Source organism: Tiliqua scincoides, chromosome 3 (genome assembly GCF_035046505.1).
Source record: "Tiliqua scincoides isolate rTilSci1 chromosome 3, rTilSci1.hap2, whole genome shotgun sequence".
NCBI classification, from domain to species: Eukaryota; Metazoa; Chordata; class Lepidosauria; order Squamata; family Scincidae; genus Tiliqua; species Tiliqua scincoides.
The window spans coordinates 210,446,206-210,473,413 of NC_089823.1; the positions used below are offsets into that span (position 1 = coordinate 210,446,206).

The 27,208-nt window shown below is 42.8% G+C and overlaps 1 protein-coding gene and 2 pseudogenes across 1 annotated transcript in view; 1 reads left to right on the forward strand and 2 right to left on the reverse strand.

Annotated features, from left to right (window-relative positions):
* The window catches only part of SLC9A9 (solute carrier family 9 member A9), a 294,081-nt gene that overhangs the window by 14,660 nt on the left and 252,213 nt on the right, over nt 1–27,208 (reverse strand). The window lies entirely within an intron of this gene.
* Nucleotides 22,082–22,201, forward strand: LOC136646816 (5S ribosomal RNA; annotated as a pseudogene).
* Nucleotides 23,716–23,835, reverse strand: LOC136646162 (5S ribosomal RNA; annotated as a pseudogene).

Below are 27,208 nucleotides of genomic sequence, written 5' to 3' on the forward strand. Positions count from 1 at the left end.
ATGCTTGCAGGGTCCACAGCATCCTCACTCTATGGAAATGGTTCTCAAACGTTTTAGCACTGTGACCCACTTTTTAGAATGACAGTCTGTTGGGACATACCAGGAGTGATGTCATTAACCTGGAAGTGATGTCATGGCCAGAAATGACATAATCAATTAGGAAAAATTTTAACATCCCAAATACAATAACAACAAATCAAATCAATTAAGTAAGCAGATTAAAAGTTTACAGTAAGTATACATTTAGAATTTATTTAAAATAAAGAACCCTCCTAAACCTCCCAAGTAGTTACCAATCTATTTTTTAAAATTCCCCAAATATGCCAAAGGCTGCAATCCTATCCACACTTACCCAAGAGTAAGCCCCATTGATGATAATTAAAATCATGATATACATATATATAAAAGCTTATACATAGTAGCCTGTTAAAAGTACAGATCTGTAACATTTCCCCAAATGCAGTCACATACCATGGTAACATCAAGTCTAATATATTAAAAATAAAATACACATTGAAATGAATTGGGACCCACTTGAAATTCACTCCCACCTAGTGGGTCCTGACCCACAGTTTGAGAAACACTACTCTATGACTTAGGATATGATGGACATCACACTGGGGTCCATGCACCCTCAGTACATTGTCCAAGCAGGATTGGGCCATTACTTTCCAATTTTCTGACAGTGTCTGCAGTTCTTTCAAATTAGTTCTTGAAAATGTTATTTTTCTTGTGATTGTTTAATGGAGATGTCCTTTTATCATCTTCTATGTTGCTTTTGTGCAACACATTTAAAATCTGTATTCTATAATTGTCCAAATGAGATACAGCTTCAAGCAGAGACCACTCTCTAGTGCTGGCTGGGTGCTTTTGACTTTGTAATAAACTATTAACCCTGTGGTTCTATAGTTAACTAGTTATCATTTTGCCTGCTAAGAAGTTTAACTCTCAGTGGTTGATGTTTTTATTGTTTTAATAAATGACACCATCCTGTCTCCTCTTGGTTACCGGCACAGTTGGTTTATTGCATATGCACCAATAGTATAACAGAACGACATAATCTATGTGCACTATGTGTGCTGCTGTCTATTAGGAAGGTGAACCTAGGTTTGCTGCAAAATTTCTCCCCTCTCTCTGGAAATGATTCTAATGAGGCATCTGTCAATGGTTCCAAAATTTCGTAACTTAAAGTGCAGCCACTAGCCTCTGAATTGTCCCAAAGCAGGAAAGACGACTATATCATCTAGATTTTACTTCCTGTGATACATGCAGGGTAATAGACAGGTAAAAATCAAAACATTGCAGCTTATGTTCATTGCAGTTATGATTGCAATCATTGCAATTATGATTACAGGTTCAGAGTGGATTACAATAACTTCTGTATTTTCAAAGAGAGAGGGTCCCAGTGTGCCTTGGTGCAGTCTGCATTGTTTTTCTTGCAGCTGGCCCAATTTAATTTAAGCAGTCTGCAACAGGCTTTCTGAATTACCTTTTAAGGCTGCAGTGTACTGTAAACTTGGTTTCTACCCTGGCTAAGAATATTTTTCCTTCTGCTTTTTTTCTCTCCTTGTTTAATATTGAGCGTAGCTCTGTGATACTTTAGAGCTAGCTCACTGGTTCATGATATTACAGTAAAGGAGTGACAAAGCAGAGCAATTAGTAGTAGGATCATTCCCAGATGCTGCAGTCCCTGATGCAGTGTCAGAGGACAGGATATCCAAGAATGCAGTGTCTTCTGCACTGGGAGAAGACAAAAAAATGGTCCACTGCTGTGATTTCTCCCCACAATCACTGGTCTCTGTTTATGAGCCCTGGCTCTCCAGGTAATGATGAGGAGCAGTGACAGTTGTGGACCCTCATTGCCTAAGGAGTTGCCCAGGCACAGGCTTAGGCCCTAGGGTGGGCATGGACCCCAGCACATGTCTCACCAGGTCCCATCTGTGAAGCAAGCCCTGGATTTCCATATTGCCCATAAAGTGTAGACCTGCCTTTAGAACAGCAATTTTCAACGTTTTTCTTCTCATGGTACACTGACTTTTATGGTTTTCACCTCTTGTGATGTCACTTCCAGCTTCCAGGAGATTCTTCCAGGTTCTACAGCTCTGTTTTTAGGGCAACTGTCCATTGTAACAAATTGCCTGTCCCTCCTTCTCCAATGGGTTCTAAGGAGCTGGTGGAGGAAGAGGGACAGACAATTTCTTACTACAGTTGTCCTAAAAACAGAGGAACCCTGAAGAGTTTTTCATTGATTTTCAACTGTGGTGCTCCAAACTCCTGAGGCACACTTGCAGACTTTTCATGGCACAGCAATTGAAAATCACTGCCTTAGAAAATAGAATAAAATTGTGTGAATAGCACACAACTCTGCCAAAAGACATATTGAGGTACTTTGCTTAAGCCAGAAAGTACAGCCCTATAACATACAAGAGCAGACAGTTTTTCTAAAATAACTCTGCTCTGAAAGACATGCAGATTAGGGAAGGATTTGTTTCTGATTCAAATTGAGCAGACTCAAGACTGCATAATGTAGTTATTCACCATTGTCCCTTTGTATTCTATCAAGAAAATGACATAATGCAGGAGTGTCTGATGGCAGTCAATTATACAGTAAATTGCTAATCAGTTTTGCTCCTGAACATAAGAGCACATAGGAGGATATTACTGTCTGCAAGATATTACTGTCTGCAATTATTTTTTGGTTGCAGTCCCAAGTTTAGCATAAGACTGGCACTTGCAGTGGTTACTGTACATTAGGGATGTGCCATGAGGTTCTGTGCTGGAGAGGCACAGAGCCCAGTGACCTGGAAGTGATGCAACACTTCAGGGTCATGGAGAGCCTCGAATGTGACTGGAACCTTTCTGAAGCATGTAGAGGCCATGTGCAGCCTCTACGGCAGCAATTTTCAACCTTTTTCATCTCACGGCACACTGACAAGGCACTACAATTGTCAAGGCACATCATCAGTTCTTTGACAATTGACAAGATACACTGCACTGACAGTAGGGGCTCACATCCCCCAGTGGTCCTACTAACAAATGATCCTCCCCAAACTCCCACGGTACACCTGCAGACCATCCGCGGCCCACCAGTGTGTCACTGCACAGTGGTTGAAAATGGCTGCTCTACGGGCTTTAGAAAGCTCCCCAACACAAATGGAGCTGGGGCTTCTCTGCTCTCCGTTCTGGCTTCTGTGAAGGAGCTGGGAGAGAGTGCAGAGAAGTGCCCCACCCTTGAGGGGAACATTGCGACATCCCCTTTTAAAGGCATCTAGGCCAGACGCTATCTCCACATCTTGTGGCAAGGAGTTCCACAGACTGCTTACATGCTGGATAAGGAAGTAGTTTCTTTTGTCTGCACTAACTCTCCCAACACTCAATTTTAGTGGAGAGACTAAATTAAGAGAGATTAAGGCACAAAGCCTCTAAAAAGAAGAAAAAGTACCTTAGTGCCACTGTTGAGAAAGTGGCAAGTGATGTACCCTGTATTAAAAACTCCAAAAAATGTTTCCTGCCCCGTCATTCAATAAATCTCTAGACAGCAAATTAAGCTGTGACTTGTGATAAGATAATCATTTACATTTTTTTGTTTCTCATGAATCAAACATGTGTGGTTTGTTTGTGCGTGGGTGTCAGGAAGTGGAAGGGTGCCAGGAGTTTTCCATTAGCAGCACCAGCAGCAGCTCATCTTCTAGTTATTGAAAAGGAAATACCAGACAAGGGGAAAGTAATGAGTCGTGTTTTAATTTCTATTCTCTTAAATTAAACCTTACATTTGACATGATTATTTACTGGTGCTTCATTGTGGTGAGAGCTGAGGCTTACCGGCGTTTTGAGTCCATCTCCTCTTAAAGGTGACACCAATGGACTTTGATTTCCTAATCTACCTGTTGTTTTCTTATTAAATGTCCCAATGCTGGTGGCAGCATATCTGTGGATATGTATTAAAAGGATAGACGTTACCCAGCCCCATACCTGCCAACACTCCACAGATAAAAATAGGAACATTCATGGGAGCATGTAGGGGGTGGGACTGAGTACAAGTGAGTCACCTGTGGACAATAGGGAATAATGAAGTACAAGCAGAGCAAGTCATTCAAGAGATGAGCTGAACCATAAACTACTAGAAACTAGAACATAAACTAACTAACTAACTAACTAACTAACTAACTAACTAACTAACTAACTAAATAAATAAATAAATAAATAAAATAAAAAACATCCCTAAAACATTGACTTGGATGCAGAGTTCCATTTATGCAGCACACTTTCCTGCCTTCTCCTTTCTTCTGCAGGCTCTTGAATGCATGGCTCCTGAGGTTTTGTGGGCCCTCCAGAATGGTGTGAGATCTGTTTTGATACTTATAATGAGAGTATTGTTGTAGTAGGTGTCGTTATAGTGCAGGGGTGGGCAACCTCTGGCCTGGGGGCCATTTGTGGTTTTAGGGACGCCCAATCCAGCCCTCAGGGGGCCCCCAGTCTCCAATGAGGCTCTGGCAACTGCCAGATGCAAGCTGCAGGACAAGTTAGAGCAAGGCCTTTTATAGACTCCAAGTGTTTTCTTCTTTTCCCTGGGCATTATTTTAAAACCCCCCCCCCATTGCCTCTGAACAACTTATGTCTCAATTTCTGGCTTGGTCTGTATGTTTTCACTGTGCAAGAGGTGTGTGGCAAACCGTTCATAGTTCTCATGTGGTTCTGCATGCCTGTACTATAGTTCTCATATGTATTATAAATGAGCTCAGTAAAATTCATTCATTCATAAAAGTTCTGCCTCTAATGTATTCATTTATGTAAATTTATTCAACTTTGAAATGTAAATTAATTCTTTTTTCCCTGGCCCCTGACACAGTGTCAGAGATGATGTGGCCCTCCTGTCAAAATGTTTGCCCACCCCTGCTATAGTGCAACACCTAGTGAGAGAATTCAGACATTCGCTTAACTAGAAGGTATCTCCATGTAGCTGCTCTTTGTACCACTCTCTCTTGTAAGATGGCAAACCATTCCTTTCCTGTAGAAGGAAAATGTATGAAGCCATTGTGAGAGAAAGGTCATTTGCATGAGAAGGCTTCAGAAATCATTGAAGTATGGTAAGAGACATATATACTTTTACATATTTATGTATTATTTATTTTTCACAACTTTCTATTGCCCATCCTCCAAGGAGCTCAGGTTGGTGTACATGTTTCCTCTGCTCCTTTTGTCCTCATAATTACTAATTAATTAATAACAGTATTTATATACCGCTTTTCAACAAAAAGTTCACAAAGTGGTTTACAAAGAAAAATCAAATAATGAATGGTGTCATAACAACCCTGTCAGGCTAAGCTGAGAGATAGTGACTAGTCCAAGATCACCAAGGAAGCTTCATGGCTAAGTGGGAATTTGAACCTGGATCTTCCAGGTCTATATTCAACTCCCAAACCACTAAACCATCATGGCTGTCTCTGAATACAGATTAGCAAAGCCCTGTATGGAATGCAGGAAAAGCAAAACAAACACATTCAACCTGCATTTCAGATCACCAAGGCAGAAAGGCGTATCGATCAGCAAGAGACCTATTGTATGTTTTCTGCTGTTCAGAACTATTCCCAGCATGGAGCCTGCTAAAACAACTTGTTTGCTATCTTTATGGTTCCCATATCTCCACTCCACTGAACTACATAATGTTTAGATTGTAGCATCTGGAAGCCTCAGACAAATTATATTTTGGATTCCTATAGAGCATATGCTCATTGTACAGGTTGAGGCTCCCCCCCCCTTTAATGCCATATCAATCTTTCTATATCATTGTTTTCATGCTTTAAGAGAGCGAATGTTTTTTGGTAAGGGCAAAAATATCCTCTGTGCCATGAACAGGCACACATATCATACAAATAGAAGATATGTTGAAGGCAGTAGAACCAGTTGTAGGCAGTAGATAATAAGCACAGGGCCCAATCCTATCCAACTTTCCAGCGTCAATTCAGCTGCAATGCAGCACAGAGGTAAAGGAACAAATGTTCTTTATGAGAAGGCCTCCATAATTGCCCTCCCCCACTTCAGGATGAAGCACACGCCCCATTGGCATGGCTGTATTGGTGCTGAAAAGCTGGGTAGGATTGCGCCCTAAAATGTTTTAGAAAATTAAGGGCGCAATCCTAATCCTTTATGTCAGTGCTTTCCAGCACTGCATAGCTGTGCCAATGGGACATATGCTGCATCCTGCAGTTGGGTGTCACTCACGGAGGGCTCCTGAAAGTAAGGGAATGTTTGTTCCCTTCCCTCAGAGCTGCACTGCCCTTATGTCAGTGCTGGAAAGCACTGACATAAGGGGTTAGGATTGCACCCTAACTTGTATCTGGTAATTATAAAGTCCGGATTCTTGGTTTGCTGTTCTTCCTCACTGATTTGTATTTTAGCAGCTAAAGGGTCAACATAGGTTTTGGAAGGCAGTTAAAGGTCTCAAGCTGAGGCTCTCTTGCTGAGAGATCCCCTTATTTTGAAAATAAAGTTCTGATTCAGATCTATGATGTGGTTTCTGGAGCTGTTCATAGCCTAACTCCTCTCATTGCACCTTCCTAGCCCTGTTGCGCCTGGGATATTCAGGTAAAATGGCATGAAGCATATACGCTGAGTTGCAGATAGGGCCAAGCCTGTGCTTTTATAATACATTCCTCTTAGTGCCACTTTCCTAGAAATGGGGAGAACAGAAGGGGCAAAGGGCATTTCTTGGGAGGCAGACTTTTTTCCATCTTTGCAAAAGAGAGAGCAAGAGGGGGATGATAATAAAGCACCACTAAAATGTGAACAATACCTTTCCTTCAAGTGATAGCAGGGGTCCAGCAAAGCGTGTTGGAGGAATGCTTGCCCCCCCCCCCCGTAGCACCTATGCACTTACCACATTATGGGCCCAATCCTATCCAACTTTCAAGGGCCAATGCAGCCCCAAAGTAAGAGAACATTCCCTTACCTTACAGAGACCTCCATGATAGCTTCTGTGACAGCTCCCCAATGCAGGATGCAGCATGCACCCCATTGGCATGGCTGCATCAGCACTGGAAAGTTGGATAGAATTGGGCCCTATGATACCCACACAGGGGCTGCCTTTAATTGTTAAACAGCGTGTTTGACAATTGAGATGTCTGTTCTGTGGCTCATCATGGGCCTGGGTTATTTTCTTCAAATTGCCACTGTGCATTAGCTAATAGAAAGGGAGCAATGGCACGGAGACAACGGTTAAATCCTTGTGGTAAGCCACCGCATGTGACAAGCTCACAATGGCGGCTGAGCTACTGTGTTGATCAATTTATGATAGCTTGCATATGGAAACCTTAATGCATGAACCAACTCATGTGCTGGGCAGTGTCTGAAGTCCTTTGTGTGATCTCAGAGCAAATACAGGCAAAGTTTTGCCCTGCTTGCCTGCAAGAGGTGTGTAGGGATAAGTGAATGCAGTGCTTTGCAATGACATTTTTTCTTTAGATTTTTAACTGGATGATATGTGGGATATTTAAAAGACTTTGAGAACACACAGCTCCGTCCTTTCAAAGATGTATTATTTTACATAATTTTTCTGATAACAATGCTGCCACATCTGCTTATGTTGCCAGGGATTTGAAATTGAAAGGGTCAGTTCTGTAGCAGAGTTAAAGTGCCTTGCCTCAAACTGCCATGTTTGAACTGGTTGTATGCTTATTATTGTACAGCCCTTAATAACTTTTATTAAGAAAGGCCAGATTTTGAATGCCATAAGAGCTGCAGGCCCAGGCAATATTCAGCACTTTCAATGATTCTCTCCTCCCCTGCATGCAGTATAAAATACAATAGCCTTCCATTTATCTCAACTGCTCATTTCCATTTGCTTGACTGATGGCTTGCCTTGGAAAAACCAGCTGCAGTGTCAGTACTGTAGCCACAGGGGGGCCTTGGGCACCTAGCCCCTTCCCTGAATATTCAGTGCTCGTTAAAAGATAAGTCTGTTATGCATGCCAGGAGGTACTGTGGTTGATGCATGGCTCTTGTTTAGGATTTTGTTTTGCTGCAATGGCTGATGGGTAGAGTTTTATTCTGGACACATCCTATGGCAAGAAGCTGCTATTGTTTTTAAGATGTCTATCAGATCCTCATCCTTGCTTATTCACTTGCTACTGGACCTAACAGTTTGTGTCTATTCTAATTGGCTCCCCCATATCCCTGGTCAGGTCCCATGTGCCCAAACATTCTGATTATGATTCTGTGAGTTCATGCTAAGGAATGATTTCTTGAGATTAGAAAGGTGGGGGAGGGGGCAGAAGAGAAGATCCTGGGAGTTGGATGGAACCTCTGGCCACCAATTGCCTATTATAGCTTTTTAAAAAATGTTATAATTTCTTTCTGGGTGAAATATTACCCTTGAGCCTGTGGGATAAACTTGGATTCCAATTTAAACCAACCAACCAACCAACCAACCAACCAAATAAATAAATGTGTAACATTCTGGAATGGTCCCTGGTCCTACATTTCGGAAGGCATTAGATCCATCTTCTTTTCTAAAAGGCTACTGATGCTGGGGATAGCTGTGAGGCTTGTATCCTGCTCTTCACAATGACCAGGAAGATTCTCCTTACAGTTATGTCTGTTTAATAGCAAAACACCAATGACAAAGCAACTTGCTCGTAGCCACAAAAAACTGAGTGTTCATAAAAGTCTTGGGTGTTTGTGTGTGTGTGTGTTTAGAAATGAATGTTCTGCAAGGGGAATACTAGTGATATGTGAATCCCACTATATTTCCGTTTCAAAAATAATTACCATGCTAAAGAAGGTTCTGTCAGCTTCTATTGTAATTACAGTTGATAAGGGTTTGTTTAAAGTAGAATATGAACAGAGGCATGAAATTTCTAGGGAGTACATCTGTCAAGAAACTATTAATGACTCCAGTTCATTTTGATCTGCCCTCATTTTCTTTCCTTCTTGTATTTTCCCTTATTCAAGGCCCCTGCTTTATTGTGCAAGAAACCATCAACATGAATTCTTGCTTCTGGTTATTAATGCACTGATTTTCTTCCCATTTCTGAATGCTATCATATATTGGAAGCTGGCTGCAATAGATTTTAGCATGCCACCGTCAATCGTATTAGCTTATCTGTTACTTGGGATGAATTTGTAAATTCCTAAAGAATGTGACACATTTACTCTAGTACTGCTAGGGCAGTGGTTCCCAAACTTTTTAGCATTAGGACCCTCCTAAAAAAAGTTTCACTTTACCAGTTGTTCAAGCCTCTGTGGCTATAATCGTGATTTGGCTTCCCCCAAACAGCAGGCTGTTTAACCCTTGATGCACATAGCCTAATCTGCCTTGTCAGATCCACCAAAAATTGGGTTGTGACCCACTGGTGGGCCATGGACCCACAGTTTGGGAACTGCTGCGCTAGGGGCATCTGTCCAGCTAGAGAAACAGACTTCTGTACACATGTCCCTTGCTGAAAAAAGAAAGCATTTTGCACAAACAGGTGCTCCATGCATGTTTTCTTCCTATCCTTCAGTTAAGTAGATAATTATCTGTTTGATTATTTGTTTGAGGGACAGGCAAATGGTGCAGGGAGCTTATTTCTTCCTACATTAGCCTTTGCCTTAGGGCACTTTCTTCAATAATCTTTGTGCAGTCCCCTCCCCCCATGTAAGAGTGCATTTGCATTGTCTGGGTTTTTTGTTTGTTTTTTAAAGGATGTGTTAATGGAGGTGTGTAGGGTTCTTACTTTACTGGTAGTACTTTGGTTCTAAACTACTCCTGAAAGATTTGACAATAGTATACAATCATGTTCCTTGTAAAATGTGATGAGACAGTTCAGGACAAGACTGTTTATGCCCTTGTAGGGAAGGAACCCTGCATAGAGCTGGACAGCAGGCTCTTTTCAAGGGAAGAATCCCCCATCATCCCTTACATGTTGCAAAGGACTCCAGGATAGCTATACTTTTTCTTCACAGCCAACAGAAAAAACAAAGCAGCAATAGCTTATTCTCCACTGAAGTGGCAATGTAGATAACACAGAAGAATTTTACTGTTTTGGTTATGGTGGGAGTAAACTACTTTACTATGGAACTACATCACATAATGGTGGATCCAAAAATCCCATGTGATTGGCCAGTCTGTTTGATTTGGGAGGATCATATTTCAGTTCCTGGTATGGTGATTTCTTTTTACAGCTGAAGTATTCAAGCAGTAAAATGAGATTTGTAAACTATGAGCAGAACGACACATAGCAGCACAACCACTGTCTTTGAATGCTGGTCTGTTTTCTACCAAACAGGGAAGAGAATGACCAATGGAAAAGCCATAGAACCACCCATGATTTTGCCTTCACAAACTTTTTCTCAGCTGCTTTTGTCTCAGCTAGGATCTGCAACCAGAAGTGGTTTTCTGAAGTTTCTTAAATCAGAAACCCGGGGTGGTGGGGGGGGAGAGATAGGATTGGTTTGTAAGAGAGATAAGATAAGTTTCAATTATAATTACTGAAAAAGGAAGTTCAGTGAAAGATGAGGGAGGCAGGGAGAAGGCCTTAACACTGAATCAAAGGCAGATAAGTGAAAATTTGGCTGTTATAGTTGATGTGTGAATTTATTATCTGGCTGGTATCCACAGCTCCCTAGGGAGCCATGGCTCACAGTTTGGGAACCAATGCACTAGATGGACAGATTGCAGGATGTGCAAGGAAGAAGAGGCAGAATTTGGCAAAGGTGGAGTGTGCACAGTGCTGCAGGAGACACTGGCTGCAGTTCTATAACACTTGATGAGCTCTATGGGCCTGCCCTTTTTATTTGTTGCCTCTGGTTCTCTGTTTTCTTACTCTTGGCTTTTAATGGGATGATTACTGGTAGTTCTCTGTTTTTCTTGTTCTTGGCTTTTAATGGGATATCCTGAAAGTTGTCCTATTTTTTTTTTAAAGGAGATCTCAATGTTCATATTCTTTTTATGTCATTTTATATTTGTAAGCCAATTTGAATGCCCTTTAGGGAGCCAAAGTGGGATGTAAATCAGCAAATAAATAAATAAATAAATAAATAAATAAATAAAGTTGTGCCTTGGCATGCACAGGGGCACCATTCCCGGAACCCCTGCAGATGCAGATGCCTGCAGATAGTCAAAGCTGTCAGTCAGGGCATCCCAGACCTTTGAACATGACCAGAAATGCCCTTGGGTCTTGTTTGGAGGTGTTCTTAGACCTAGGGCAGACCTAGAGTTTTCAAACTCTGTAGGAGGGTTTGCACTGCTGTGAGTCCTTGCTGGGGTGGGGGGTGGGGAGACGGTGGGATGGGGGGAAGGCAGCGATGCGACCCCCTGGATCGTGCCGCTCAGGAGAGCTGCAGGGACTGGGATGCACTCACCAGTCCCTGCAGCAGCCTGTCAGAGATGTGGGGAGCCTTGTGTGAACGCCTGCTGGGCTCCCCAGCTTGTTAGAAGTGAAAGTGGACTTATTGCGCCTCACTTCTGGTTTAGCATTCACATGCTCAGTTCTCTGTAACAAACGGAAAGACAAAAGGGCAGTTTATCTGAATTTCCTCATGCTAACCCAGTAGCCTGCCACAGCTCAGCATGCCCCTTCATTTTAGAAAGAACGCTGCCTGTGAGCCAGAGGCACCCCTCCACTACATTTTCTTTGTTGCTTGTTCATCGCTTCAAAACTTGCACTTATCCTTTGTTAGTAACCTTTTATTTTGGGGGACTCAGGCTGGTGAGAGAATATTTATATGAAGCAATTAAAAACAGAATTATACACCCCTATTGCCAGAGTGCTGACAAATGATACCCTTGTACTGACAGTCACCGTCAAGTAACTTCCACCCATAGGTTGCGTTTACGTATTGAGAATTCAGCTTGGGTTAAATTGATCATGGCAGGCATTCTCAGTTCTCGTTCTTATTCTAATTCTCTCATTCGCATGAGAGGCAGGTTTCCTGTGCACAGTACAACCTGGTGCTGATCTGTGGACCAGGAAATGCGATACATGTATAATGCTGTTAATGCTTCCCCAGATCAGATCAAATCAGAGACCTATGGAAAATACACTCTGTGAATGCAGGGGCTAGCTTGCAGTGCCCCTTATTCTGGTATGGGTTACTTTGTGAATGTATGAAACTGCTTATACCAAGTCCGGCCATTGGTCCATCTAGCTCTGTATCGTCCACACTGATTGACAGTGGTTCTGCAGGTTTCAGGAAGGGGTGTTTTCCAGCCCAACTTGGAGATACTATGGATTGAACCGTGGATCTTCTGTATGCAAAGCATATGCTCTGCCACTGAGTACAATCTCTCTGCTTCAAGGGCACATAAACAGCTCACAACACAAGAGATCCTTGATTGAATCTCTGAATTTTCTTTTCTGCTAATGCAACGATGGCAGTGCTTACACCTTTTCCCCAAAAGTGCCTGCCTGATCTTAGTCTTAGCCCAAAGCAGTTGTTTGCTCTGAGGTGGAAGAAAGAATACAAATACAACACTTCAATCTAGATATTCCCCCCCCCCCGCCATGGAACAAACAGCAACTTTAGGGCTGTTCCACATTTTGCTGTACTTGGATACAGAATATCTGTACTTTCTGTGTGAATGACTGTGCCTGGGCACCTTACTTTACCCTCCCCCCTTCATAGCCAGTCATGGCTGCAAAAGTTTTCGTTTTTGCAGCTGCAGCTGTCTCTGAAGATGAGGAGCTGCTTTACACCATTGGCCAGGCACCTGAAGAAACTTAGCATCCCCCCCCCCCCGAACACCACTGTACCTGGGTTCATTTTTTACAGATCAACAATCCATGTACACAGGTTGTACCTGCATTGAATGCCCAAGATCACCCAGGAAGCTTCAAGACTGAGTGGGGATTTAAACCACTTTGAACCTCGAAGTCTTCTGGGTGACCTTGGGCCAGAAACAATCTCTCAACCTAATCTACTTCACAGGGTTGCTGTGAGGACTAGAGGAGGGAAGGAGCTACACACACCATTCTGAGCTCTTTGGAGGAAGGGTGGAATAAAAATGTGGAACTAAATAAATAAATAAAAACTGAAACTTCTAAGTCCAAATCCAACATCACAACCATTATATCAGGGGTGCTCACACTTTTTTGGCTCGAGAGCTACTTTGAAACCCAGCAAGGCCCGGAGATCTACCAGGGGGGAAGGAAGCGTCTGATAGACACCCCCTTTGATGTATGGAGCCCCTGCTGGACCAGGTCAGAGGAGGCCCACCAAGTCCAGCTTCCTGTGCTCCACAGTGGCCCACCAGATGCTTCAGGAAGCACACGGGAGGCCTCTCCTCTCTCCCCACCCCACATACTGGGGGCAGCCACAGGTCCCCCCAAGAGGCACATGCCCAGCCTTGCTGCACTACGGGGGGGAGGAGCTCCCCACTCCTCGCCCCCAAACTCTTTGTGGCTGCGCCCCGAGACCAGCAGGGAGAGGGAGGTGTCGCAGGTCCTCCTCGGAAGGAGCGGGGGGCTTCCCCGTTTCCATAGAGAGGGGCTGCGCGTGCAGGCGGCAGGCGGGGGACACACTGCTCCCACCGGCCCTCCTCCTGCAGTGGTGAGGGGGCCAGGGGGGTCGTCTCACCTGTCAGCCCTGACCGAGAGCGGCAGCAGCCACAGCACTTACCTCTGGGCTCCTACAGGGGCGGCTGGGCCGGGCATGGCTGGGCTGGGTTGGGCCGGACCTGACTGGAAGGGAAGGGGAGGGTCACTCAGGGCCTCCCGCGGCAACCGCCATCACAGCAACTCCATCTTGAACTCCTGCCCCTCCCCCCTTCCGCTACGGAGCCCCAGGAAGCGCCTCAGTCCAGTGCAGCCCAGCTACCCCTCCCACCGCCGCCCACTTTAGCTCCTGCCCTCCTGGCATGCAGCACCACGAAACTGATGAAACTGACTAGAGTCTAGTCAGTTTCCTCAGTTTTGTTGCTGCATGCCTGAAGAGCAGCTAAAGTGTCAGTTTCAGTGTCAATTTAATGTCAGCTAAATATGTCAGTTTTGGCTAGTCACTAGATGAAACTGACATATTAACAGTTTGGAGAGACAGGGCTCCGCAATCTACTCATTTTGCTTCGCGATCTACCGGTAGATCGCGATCCACCTATTGAGCACCCCTGCATTACATCATCCTGGCTTTCTGTGAAATAACTGCCACTTATGTATTTTGCTGTTTGTGCCAGCCTTGGTGGCACACAAGGGAGCATGTGGAGACTGTGATGCTCCTGTGTCCATGCCCTTTTTGGGCCAAGATGGAATCTTTATGGTAGCGCGGAGGGATCAGTTGTCCCTTTGTGCTGGAGATGAGTAAAATGTGTATGCTGCTTCTGGGCTTAGGAGGTGAGTAGTTGCTTATTTAAAAAAACAAAACTCTTGAGTATGTTGAAAGAGTGTCCTTGAACGGACATTATATAACTAAAAGAGGACAACAGTGATAAATTTACTAGAATGCCAATGTAAATTTCAGCTTAGCTCAATGCTGTATCCCTGAAGAGAACATTCTGTACACACTAATCAAAACAGTAACTCATGCAAGGTATCTATGCAAATCAAACCAACAATATTAAAACAACATGTAATGGATGCCTTCAAACAACAGAATGGAGAGACAAAGGAAAAGACCTCCAAGTAAATCACTGGGATGATTAAAGTCGTCGAAAAATACAGAATCAGAAATTATTTACTTGGGGATTTGCAAACATGGACCTGCACCCTAACTCATGCGATTATGAATGTAATGCTCACTTGCATTTGCACGCTATGAATGTAATTGAAGTACTTGTTAATAAATCTCATTGGCATTGGAGAGCAAGAGTTTCATTCTTTGCTTGCAAATATTTGTATGTATGACTGAACTGTGACAGGTTTGGAGCATCTTTTGGCAATTCTTGTTACAGATCTGGGACTTTAGAAAAAAGCTGTGACCTTTCAGCTGTATAAAACTGCCTAACCTGAACAGCAGGTATGTGGGAACTTTTGAGAAAGTGTTTATTTTCCAAATAATACAGCCACTTTACTAAGCTGGTGATTGTTGTTGTAGTCCAATTGCTATTCCAATAAATTGCCTCACAGCTAAATCCCCTAAGTACAATAGGAGGTTAGCCAGCATAGTTGCTAATATATTTACTGAAAGTTACAAAAATGCATATGTTTGTGATATCAGTCAGCAGTAATTACACTGGAGGAACACAACTGTATCTGTTTATGATTCCAAAAGAGTCAGACCTAGAGTATTTCATTACGATGATTATTATTATTAGGAATATTTATATACTGCTTTTCAACAAAAAGTTCAGAGAGCAGCTTATAGACCAGCAGCCAATTCTAACTAGGGCTGGACTGGTTTTAATGATAGTGGAATGCACAGTGCACCATCAGTGGCCATTTTAGAAGCAATTGGACAAGGGATTTAGAAGGGATTGGACAAGTTTCTGGAGGAAAAATCCCTTACGAGTTACAAGCCATGATGTGTATGTGCAGCCTCCTGATTTTAGAAATGGGCTATGTCAGATGCAAGGGAGGGCACCAGGATGAGGTCTCTTGTTATCTGGTGTGCTCCCTGGTGCATTTGGTGGACCGTTGTGAGATACAGGAAGCTGGACTAGATGGGCCTATGGCCTGATCCAGTGGGGCTGTTCTTATGTTCTTAAGCACTGCTGAAAACTGTGGTGGTGCCAGAGGCTCACCACTGGACCCAGCTACGTCAAAGGTAAGCCAGCAGGGTGGTCAGAATGGGGTGGGGATCAGGGCCTCAGGTGGGTGTTGTGGGGTGTGCAGAGGGGGGTATTGATGGCGATGGCTTTGCCAACTTCGTCTATTTTGTTTTGGCTTCAACATTCCCCTTGTGTCTACTTGAACTTGTGCCAGTTAAAAAGCTGGACCCATGTGGAGGTAGAGAAAGGTAAGTAAAATAAACATTTACTTACCTCTCTGCCCCTGCATGGTCTCTGGCTGCCCACAGAGTTAGGGCTGGGCTATAAATCCAATAATTAAAAATATCCCTGTCCCCAGAGGGCTTCCAATCTAAAACAATGTAGGCCACCAGCACGTTGCCACTAGAAAAGACACGGCTGGGATGAAGAGGGACAGTTACTCTCTTCCTGCTAAAGTATAAAAGGGTACCAGTTGAATAAGTACCTCTCTGCTCAATTAGCAGGGTAGAAAAATATAAAATCATGTACACTAGTTATCTACTTTTAGCTACAGAAAAAGTGGCAGGAAAAGGGTTTGAAGGATCAAACAAAATTAAAACAGCACTGTGCAAGGTGAAGTGTGATCCTAAGCACATTTGCTTCCTACTGAATTCAGTATCTTCAAAGTCATCATAATCACAATAGTGGAAGTACAGTAAATCCTCATTATCTGTTGACTCTGATCCTGTGGATTTGCTTATCTGCTTTTATTACCCATTTTGCCACACATGCTATCTTCATACCCCTTCACCAGACTATTTACATCCTTCCAAGTGATGACAATCTGGTAGAAATCTTTGGTAGTGGCTGGGGCCTGTCCTCACAATTCAAATACAATACAGTATCTGGGAGGAGGGATGCCATTTTAGGACACCATCGGCCTGTTGCTATGGCAACCAGGGAGGGGTGGGAATATGGTCATTGGAAGCCAACCCTCTCTTTTAAAGGAGTCAACCCACTCGTTTGAATTCTCCATCACCCAGCCCATAGAGTGGCAAGTATCATTTGGAGCTCAGTCATCAGGTTGTACATATTCTTGGTGGCCATGCCAGAAGTGTGAAGATACATATGATGCCTGCTCTCCACTAGGTCACTACTTCTGAATGTTATGTGACCAGACAGTGCCATCCATTCCCATTGCAGAAAACACTTGTAGTGGCACCTGTATGGCAACTATAAAATATATGCCAGTGAGTGGTCAAGGCTCATTCTGATCTATCTGGAATAGTCTGTAGCCTGCTTTGGTTTGGTATATACCTTCCCAACTCCTCCAGTCCCACTGGCCCATATTAATTTAGGTTGCGTTGGGGATTACTATATTGTTTTAAAAGGAATTCAAGGCACCAGAAAATTCTGTGTTGTCCTTTCTGTGCCGTAATTGTGTAATTGTTCTTCCACCCTTTTTCCTTCTGTTTCTCAGATGGACAGGAAGCCATTCCTGGTTTGTAACATACAGACTTTTAAACTAAAGCTAAACATGACTCACACACAGTTCAATGGCAGCAACTGCTACCACTCCTTGCCTTAATTCCCTTTTATATCTAAACATTTTTAAAATTCTTTTTAACCGTAATAATATTTACTCTTCATGTGGATCCTGAGGCCGCAATGCAATTTTGAGATATTTGCTCTATTCTTTTTTATGTTGAGTGAGCCCTGGGACTAAATTATATGGCCTTGAATGGCTTTTATTTTTTTTTATTTGTCTTGTGATAAGCGAATGCATGTTGTTTTGGTGAGTTAGGTAAAAATGCACTCTAGCTTCCAGGAAATTCAGTATTGATAACATCTTTTGATGTCAGACAGAGCAACACCAGGCACTGAGGCAGATTCTTCTCATACATCCATTGCTGAGCTGTGCTCAAATGACCTCAGATTCTTGAGTCGTCTTCTATTCCGAGAGAGTCCTTTCATTATGTTAAATTACTTAGTGCTGCTTTGATGTCAAATGATGTTCGCCGCAGTCTAGATAGATTGGTGAAATTGTATTTTCCCTCTAGTCTGGGTTTAAATGCAGTGGTTGCACAATTCTATATAAGTTGTTTGGAGAAACTTGTCCCAGTTCAGCGAAGAATCCAGGAGTTTTAAAGAGAATATCTTTAGGCTTTTGCTGATTAGGATATATGCAAATGTAAATATAGTGGAATGGGCAACAGCCAGCCCCTTTGTGTGGTGGCTGGGTAATGCAGATTCATCTCCGCAATTGACCTAAAATCCAGAGGAGCAGGAATCCCAATGCCAGGGGATCCCTACTACACTAAAGCTAACGTGGTGATGGAAAGAAGGATATAGCTGAAGTAGCACACTGGCTCCCTGCATCCTTCAGTTTTTCAAGCATATTTTGTTGCCTCAGGTTTGTCCTGGCTGCACTGTCTTTTTTTGTTGTTGTTGTTGTGCAAAGTTTATTTATGTATTACAGATACAGGTGAGAAAAATGGGTTAGACTTAGGGCTGGGACTACACAGGTTACACATGGGGGTACTGGCCATAGATTACAACATGCATTGTTCCAAAAAAAAAAAGGAATCAACAACTACTGAAAAGAAAAATATTCATCAATACAAATGTTATCATATTTGTCATTATAATAATTAATGATTTATCTAAATAGTCAATATTGTTTAACTAAAGTTATCTATCCAGTCATAAAAAGGCTTCCAATATTTTCTTACTCTACCTAAATCTCTCTCTTTCATTCTTTCTGTTAAAACCTCCATTTCTGCTATTTCATAAATTTTATCTATTAAATTTTCTCTAGTTGGAACATCTGTAGATTTCGACTTTTGCGCATACAATATTCTTGCCGATGTACTGATATGTACAATAAGGTGTTTCTTATATTGGTCTTTAATTTCTGATGTCACTTTTAGGAGGAATATTTCCAGTTTGAATGGTAATACACAACTCAATATTCTTGTAACAATTTATGTATCATTTTCCAATATTTCTTTGCTTTTTTGCACGTCCATCACATATGATAAAAAGTTCCCTCAATCTCTTTCTGGCTGCACTGTCTTGATGATGTAACTAGCAACAAGTTGAATGCCTGGGCAGGCTGGAACTCACTGGACATTGCTCCTATTTTCTACTAGGAGCAATGTAATATCAGGGGCATGCTATCGTCCTCCATACCAGAAACCTGAAGGGGACCGTGAAAACCCTTGACTTCCGAAGGGTGGACTTCCCTCAATGAGGAGACTAATTAGGAAGAAGTTGAAAGGGAAGGTGAAGAGGATCCAATCTCTCCAGAGTGCATGGAAACTGTTTAAAACAACTGTAATGGAGGCCCAGCAAAAGTCTGCACCGCAAAGGAGGAAGGGTTTGATTAAGCCAGCATGGCTAACAAGCCATGTTAGAGAGGCTGTTCAGGGCAAGGAAGCTTCCTTCTGTAAATGGAAGTCTTGCCAAATGAGGAGAATAAAAAGGAACATAAACAGTGGCAAAATAAATGTAAGACGGTGATATGGGAGGCCAAGAGAGACTATGAGGAACACATGGCCAGCAACATTAAGGGGAATAAAAAAAGCTTCTTCAAATATGTTAGAAGCAAGAAACCTGCCAGAGAAGCAGTTGGCCCTCTGGATGGTGAGGGACGGAAACGTGAGATAAAAGGAGGCTTAGAGATGGCTGAGAAATTAAATGAATTCTTTGCATATGCCTTCACGGCAGAAGATGTTACTGGGAGAGATTGAAGCACATGCTTAACTCTTCCAATGGAAACCAACGGAATTTGGCAGATTGTTCCCTAAACAAAATGTAATTGTAGAACTAGTGAAATGTCTGTCATTATAATCCTCAGTAGTGGGCTTGCCTATAGAATGGAAGGACTTGCACATCCTCTGTTGGCATTTCCATGTGACTTCCTAAACAGGTCTGAGGCAGTATACATGTTCTGTGCCCTGTTACATAGCAGTTATTCTGAAGAAAACAAGAAATTGTGTGGCTATGACAGGAACAAAACTCGCAATGCTTAATCTGTTGGTCTCCTGTCTAGGCTTCTGACAGAATGTCACTAGTATAATTAGTTCACAGCGTCTCTAGTAAAAGTAGATGTGATTACATGACACCTGTAATGAGGTCCAAGATAATGACGACAGTGTACAGGTGCGTCTTGACAATGTTCTGGGTGATTTTCATACCATCGCAAAAAACAAAACAAAACTGGACCAGTTAGGATCGTTTTGAAGAATTATTTTCCACAGTAGCAAAATAATTCAGGGCACGTCAGGGTTTTACAGCCCTTGGTGTTTACAGGTCAGCCATGGTTAATGAACAGCTAAAGCACATTTACTCCACCTGGATGCAATCACCACCAATATAGGACTTTTCAGAATGGTCTGCTAATTAATGATTTCATTGCTTTTTACTTTCAAACGTGTTGACTCTCTCTCTCTCTCTCTCTCTCTCTCTCTCTCTCTCTCTAAGTGCTGTTTGATATTATACCCAGGAGCATTTTTCACATTCTCTAGATATATTACCATTACAGCCACAATTAATTAAAAAAAATCTGCTTAGAAATGACAATTTGGTAACGAGCCCAAGGGGCGAATCACATGTATGGTGCAGAGCCAATTTAACAGGGTGATGAGGGGAATTGGAAGGAGGACAAATCAGACTCAGGAAGGGGATGGAATTGGCAGTAGTGGTGCAAAGTGAATCCTGATCACCTTCCTGGGCCTGATTTGCCTTCCCAGATCAATGTGGATTTGTGCCATCCACTGATCCGGGGCAGGTCCATGTTGACTCATAGTGTTTGCTGGGGTTTACCCCAGGACAAGGGAACAAGCGTCTCCTTACACCAAGGAGAACTTCAGCAGTCAAAAGTCACAAATGGGATATAGCAGTAGCTGGGATTTAGAGAGGATTGGGCAGTAAGAAGGGGACAGAAATTATACCCAGAAGAACTGAGGTGACCTCTAGATCACCTTATTCCCCAGAGGGAACGAACTAGACTCAGCAGTCAAGCTCAACACAAGATGTGCACCCACTTGTGGCACAGATGCCCAAGGCACAGGCACCCAGAGGCTATAAAAGAGCTTGTAAAGCTGAACCTGACTGATGACCTGAACCTGTCGCGTCACACAACCATGAGATGCACATGTTGCATAAAGGCGAAAGCCATGCTTAGACCACTTCCACAGAACAAGACTGCTCAACATTTGAATGTCAGCCACAGCAACATATGTGAACAAATGAAGACTCTCACCCCACAGATACCTGCTAGGACAGATACCTGCTGACTTTAATTGACGATTACTTCAGGTACACCATCAACTACCTTCTGAAACAGAAAGGTTTGTGGCAAACTTTGAAAGTATGTACAGCCGTCAGCAACGTGTTCCAGAGGAAGCTGCACACACTTCACACAGTCAATGGCAGAGAATACACAGGGAGGGAAGTAAAAGCCTATTTGAAGGAACAAGGCGCTGAACACCAGGCACCTGTGCTGTACACACCCAAAGAACTTGGAGCAGAGAAATAACTGTATTTAATTGAAATGACCAGATGCTACTGGACTACCTTGCAAATACAAGCAGCAATGACAGTGCCTTACTGACAGAAACCTATTGCCATTGAAGGCAATCGACAGCCCTCCAGTTGAACTGTGGCATGGATCCAGGCAAAGCATAAGGCTCATTTGAGTGTTCAGATTCTCAGTCATTCTGACTGAGAAATAGTCCACATTGGAGAACAGAACCACTGAAGACATATTTGTGGTTTACCGTGACCAGTGTAAGGGATACAGAATCTTATTATACAGTGGGCCCTCATTATCCAGTTCCTCAGAACAACTCCTGGACATGACTGGAAGCCACTGGCATGAACCGTAAATGACTTTTGGTCGTATCCAGGAGGTCCTCTGAGGTCCACTGTGGCGCAGACATGGCATCCATGGATGCTCAAATCCACAGATGAGGGCCCACTGTATAATAATGCATACATACAGTGTCTGTAAAACACTTTGTGTAACTCAGCTCCATTGTGAATGAACAGGTTTTTCCACAGCTCTGCTCATAGTCTTCATTCCACAGCAACCTGAGTCGTCCCTGAGGAGCTTTTATTAAGTAACGGCTAGACTGAGTGGGTGGGGGGAAAAGGCTTGTGACTGGCTGGCATTAGTAATTTTGTCTTGTTTGGGGTTTCTTTTTAATTTACTTGCTTAGTGAATGATAAATGAATTTTAATAACTGGATGAAAAAATGAAATCAATTATTCAGAGGGGAAGAACATACTAATATTCAAAGCAATTACCTTTGTAAAAATGTCACCCTGAGCCTTAATTACTACACTAAAATAATAATAACAACATTAAGATCAATGCTTGCAAAGTTGTTTAAAGGCAAAAACTACTATGTGAGGCTCCAGAGTCCATTTCCTGGTTAGTACACAAGTATTGGTAAGAATTGCCACAACTTGTATTCAGTAGTCTGCAGCAACAGTTACCCTGCACATGCCTGATCTCATCTGATCTTGGAAGCTAAGCAGGGTCAGGCCTGGTTAGTACTTGGATGGGAGACCGCTTGGGAATACTGGGTGCTGTAGGCTTATACCATAGTCTTTCGAGACTGAAGGTTGCCAACCATGTATTCAGTAATGCAGTATGGGCAGGGTGGCTGAGGTGAGCTGCCCTCCATGGTACTCTGGATGTTTTCTGGGCTCTGTGTGTGTGGGGGGGGGGAGGTGCAGTGCTTGCCACCTGAGTACTTGGAGTGGTGAATAAAGCGCTGAAGGTCCCTCCTGCTCACCCCTGGGTTCATTTCACTCCAAATCGGAGCCCTTCCAGGGTGACATGGTGGCATCAACACATCACCCCACCCTGAGTGCCAGCTGGCCCCACAACACTACTGCTTTCATTCATTGTTCATATTATTATGTTAGTCATTACCCTGGGAAGTGCCAGCATTTGTATCAAAATAGAAGCAGGTCTTCATGGGCTGATGAAACTGTCAATCATGTTTAATAAAATATAGACCATAATGTTATCAACTGGAGAAAAGGGAATATTTGTATCATTAGCAGGAACATTTTCTGAAACATCAACAGCTGCTCTTTTGTGTATTGCAAAACAGGCACATAGGATTCTCAATTTGTCATCTCCAATGACGGAAACATACAGCCTGACACCACAAGCAATAAACAGCCATGCTGATGACAAACACAAGTGAGGAATATGACACGTCCTGGGAGATGTGGCATAGACTGGGTGGAACTGTGTATCATCACATTCTGTAAATGTACAAAGAGAAAAAACTGAACAACTCTTAGGATGAAAGGAAAAAGTCACTTCTGTAAAATTAAAATGGTTGGTTGGATGAATGAATGAATGAATGAATGGTAGCACCTTTTGCTGCTGGTTCAGAAAAAAATTTCTTCTGAGTCAGGTTTATAGCACAATTATAGACATGTCTACTTGGAAGTAAGTCCCATTGAATTCAGTGGAACTTACTCTCCCTGGTAAGTGTGCAAAGGATTGTAGATTTAATGAGTGCCTTTCAGATTTTAACAAACTGGTGGATATGCAATTTTACTGACAGCTCAGAGTATACTACCTCGATTTTTTGTGTGGGGTCAACATTCTCCAGAATATAACCATATTCTGGTAATGTTTCACAAATGTAAATTTGTCATACCTACTCTCACACCAAGGCACTATTTGAGGGCCCAATTCTAAGCCTGTGGTATGCTGGTGGAATTCACATTCTGCCGGTAAACCATGATTTCTGGCAGTCACAAACAAGACAATGGTGGAGAGTAAAGCCTAGCTGCTGCTGCAAGTGGTGAGCAGCTGGATCCCCATGACAAAGGACAACAGACACCTGCCACCTCAGGTAAGACCCCGCAGGAACTAGGATGGAGGAGGGGAGGGACTGAATGAGGTGGATTTGGGTGGAATGGGAGGAGATGAGGTGGAGAAGGGTGGATTGGGTCTGCAAAGGACATGGGTTTGGCAGAAGCAGTGCCCACCAAATCCTTACTCCCCTTCCTGGGCCTGATCTACCTTCACAGGACAATGTGGACTTCCAGGTTGGCAACCTTCAGTCTCGAAAGACTATGGTATAAGCCTACAGCATCCAGTATTCCCAGGCGGTCTCCCATCCAAGTACTACCCAGGCCTGACCCTGCTTAGCTTCCGAGATCAGACAAGATCAGGCATGTGCAGGGTAACAGTTGCTGTGGACTTGTGCCAGTGATATTGCTGGTACAGGTGCAACTGGTCTGGTAGTGGCTTATGAGACAAGGCCGCCCGAAGCCAAAACTCTTCTGCAGGATACAGTGGGCACTGCATTGGTGCCACAGTATTGTTGCGTGGGGAGTTACGGTGGATTGGGCTGTGAGTTACCTCCATGTTTCTATTCATATGCAATCACCTGGGTCAGTAACTATGAATGCAGATGGCTCACATACAGAATATAAAGTCAATAGGGCATTTAATGTAACTGTATGCATTTGCATCCACAAGCTGGAATCAGGATGTGCATGCCTCTCATTTGGAGATTTTGGGCACAATCCTAACCTACTTTCCAGCATCGACATAAGGGCAATGCAGCTCTTAGGTAAGGAAACAAACATTCCCTAACTTTGAGGAAGCCTCTGTGAGTGCCCCACAACTGTAGGATGCAGCACATGTCGCATTGGCACAGCTATGCCAGTGCTGGAAAGTGGGTTAGGATTTGGGCCTTAACGTCTTGAGTCCTCACAGGGTAAGACTGAAACCTGAAGAACCCTAATGCACACACTAACATTGTTAAAAGCAATAACCAAAATTGGTGCCAAAAGCAAAGTGGGAACAAAATGGGGACATGAGCCCTATTGACATTATACTCACTATATGTGTGACCTGTGTTCACAGTTACTGACAAGTAGAATTCCATGCACACATGGCATGACCTATACATGTGTATACTACATTTTCAAGTTCTCCTGTTCCAAACTTGCGGTGGAGCCTGGACCTGAGCTCCCAGATGTGACTGAAGATATTCTCCAGTCACATCTGGGAGCCTTTCTGAGGCCTGCAGAGGTCACACAGAAAGGCCTCTAGAGGAGATAGAAAGGTTTTATGAATCTGCAAGTGCCTTTTGGGCACCTCTGGTGGACTTTCTGAGGTTTGCAGAGGCTTTTAAGAAATGCCTCAAGAGGTGCTAAACAGGCATTTCTGGTTATTTTATTTCAGGGCCTTCTGAGCACATCGGAGGCCTTTCTGAGGCTCTGCGTGCCTCAACACCACCATACGGTGACCAGAGAACATCTCTGGTCACATCCAGGGGTAATACTAGACCAACCTGTGGATTTGTATATCTGCAAGTTTGGTATCTGTGGGGGGGGAGGGGCAGGGGGTCTGAGAACTGATCCATACAAACCCAATTGTGCATAGAGTGTAATCTGTGAATATCCCAAGCACTTTGCCAGGGACAGGTACCAGTAAATAGGGACTGTCCCTATCTAACCAGGAATTGTCCCTATTTAAATAGGGAGAGTATATCCTTACAACCCTTACAGTATATCCTTTACTATTACAAAAGTTAATAGTAAATAATAGTAAATTATTTTAAATTTAATTTAAATTTAAATAGTAAATAATAGTAAGTTAACTTAATTAGACTTTTTGTCTGGAGGTAACACATATGAACAATACTGAAACAGTTTATAACCAAATTGTTATGTATTTGGTTTCCATCTCTCTCTTGTTTCTCATGTTAATTTTTTTTTTCTAGTGTGGCCCGACATTTAAAGTTATAGTAAAAGAAGTAGCCATCTCAAGAAAAAGCAATATCCTGTTCTGGAAAAGACTGAGAGGTAATAAAAGTAGCGTCAACCTACAGATTTAATTCTGAGTTTCTTATATGAATCTTATTGATAATCCCCTTCAATATTGTAAAAATTAAAGGTGGAAAAACGTTATCACTTGCCTACAATAATACTGAGCTCAGGATTACATTTGAATAAACTGCAGCTTCGCAGTAAAAGGCAAAAATTCAAATGACTTAATTTGGAGCCTTATCTTCCTGCATACAATTTAACAAGTTCATATGAAAAGAGACAAGGAAAGGAGAAACATTTGCTTTCCAATATTATTACAAGAGATTTATTACTCTGTTATGAAGCAGTCACAAAATCACTGCGTATTTCCATAATACATATTATCTCATCATGCTGATCCTATAAATTGGCTGAAGTTACAGTGGCATTGCTGCCCTGAAGCCTTTCTGAAGTATTGGGACATACATGGGACAAACAAACAAATGTATAGTTACAGTTGAGGCTCAGATTTTCATTCTCCACAACAGAACATGCTTCTTCTTTTCTTCCACTAGCTCTCTGCCAACAATCCATTGCTTCCTTTAACTTTAATAATCCTTTCATCCTTGCTAGCCACAGTCTGTAACAATCCAAAATGCACTATTGCATCCAGTTTATTCCCACCCCAAACTGTTGAAGGAATGTTCTAGAAGCACAACTGAGGCAGGATCCCTGAGTTGGTGCTTGAGTAGGAAGGTCAAGGGGAGGGGACCAAGGGATTCCCAAGGATCTAGACCAGTGGTTCCCAAACCTCTGTGGCTATAATGGTGTTTGGGCAGCAGTGCTCCCAGCAAATAGCAGTTTGGTTAACCCTTGAAGCACATATCTTAATCTGCCTTGTCACAAACCACAGCTGATATACAGCCATGAACAGCTGCCACAGGAACCTCAGCCTTCAGCTTTCCCTGTGCTGAGAGTGTCTATATGAGACCGTAAGAACTGGCTCTGTCTTTGGCAAATACAACTCAGCTGTAACTTAGTAAAAACTGAGCTTTAGCTCAGGTAGTGCTTTTCACGTATTTCAGGAACCAAGAGCTCTATGAATCACTTCTGGTTCCCTGTTTATCATCAGACCTGCATGTCAGAGAAAGGAACTACAGGCAATTCCAACTGCCCCCAAAGTACCATGGTCTCCCATATGAAGCTGCCTCCTTGTGGTGGCCATTTTTATTACCCATATATTCTGGGCACAGTGGATAAAAACAGATGCATTGGTTACCAGCATCCTTTGCAATCAGCTTTACAGTTCTAAGGATGTGCTGCAATGAAGGTCCCCCCTCCCCACATGGAACAGGACAGGAAGTCAGGTGATGCTGGAAGGCCACTCTGGTACCACTAAGGGATTTTAAGAGGTGTAGAGCAGTTGGCTAACATTAGCATGTACAACTCATTGCTGGGGAGACCACCTAATCTTCTGGCTTGTTTCTACTTTATGAAACAGTCAAAATTATCTTTCTTGTTGGAATCACTGGACTAACTTATTAGAATAATCCTATTCTTGGTGAGTAACCTATATGTCTGCTCAGAAATAAGTCCCAATGAATAAAATGAAATCTGCTCTCATGTAAGCAAATATGTTTGCAGCCTAAGAAATTGTGAAACATTGCCACCTCTTTGGAAAATTTAAAACTCAGGATTGAAAACACATGAAGTGGTCTACTTTCTAACTCCCTGTGGAATGATCGTTTTGGCTAACAAGCCAATCCTCCTGAATTCAATACTTTCACACAGGCTCCAGTGTAGTGTAGTAGTTAG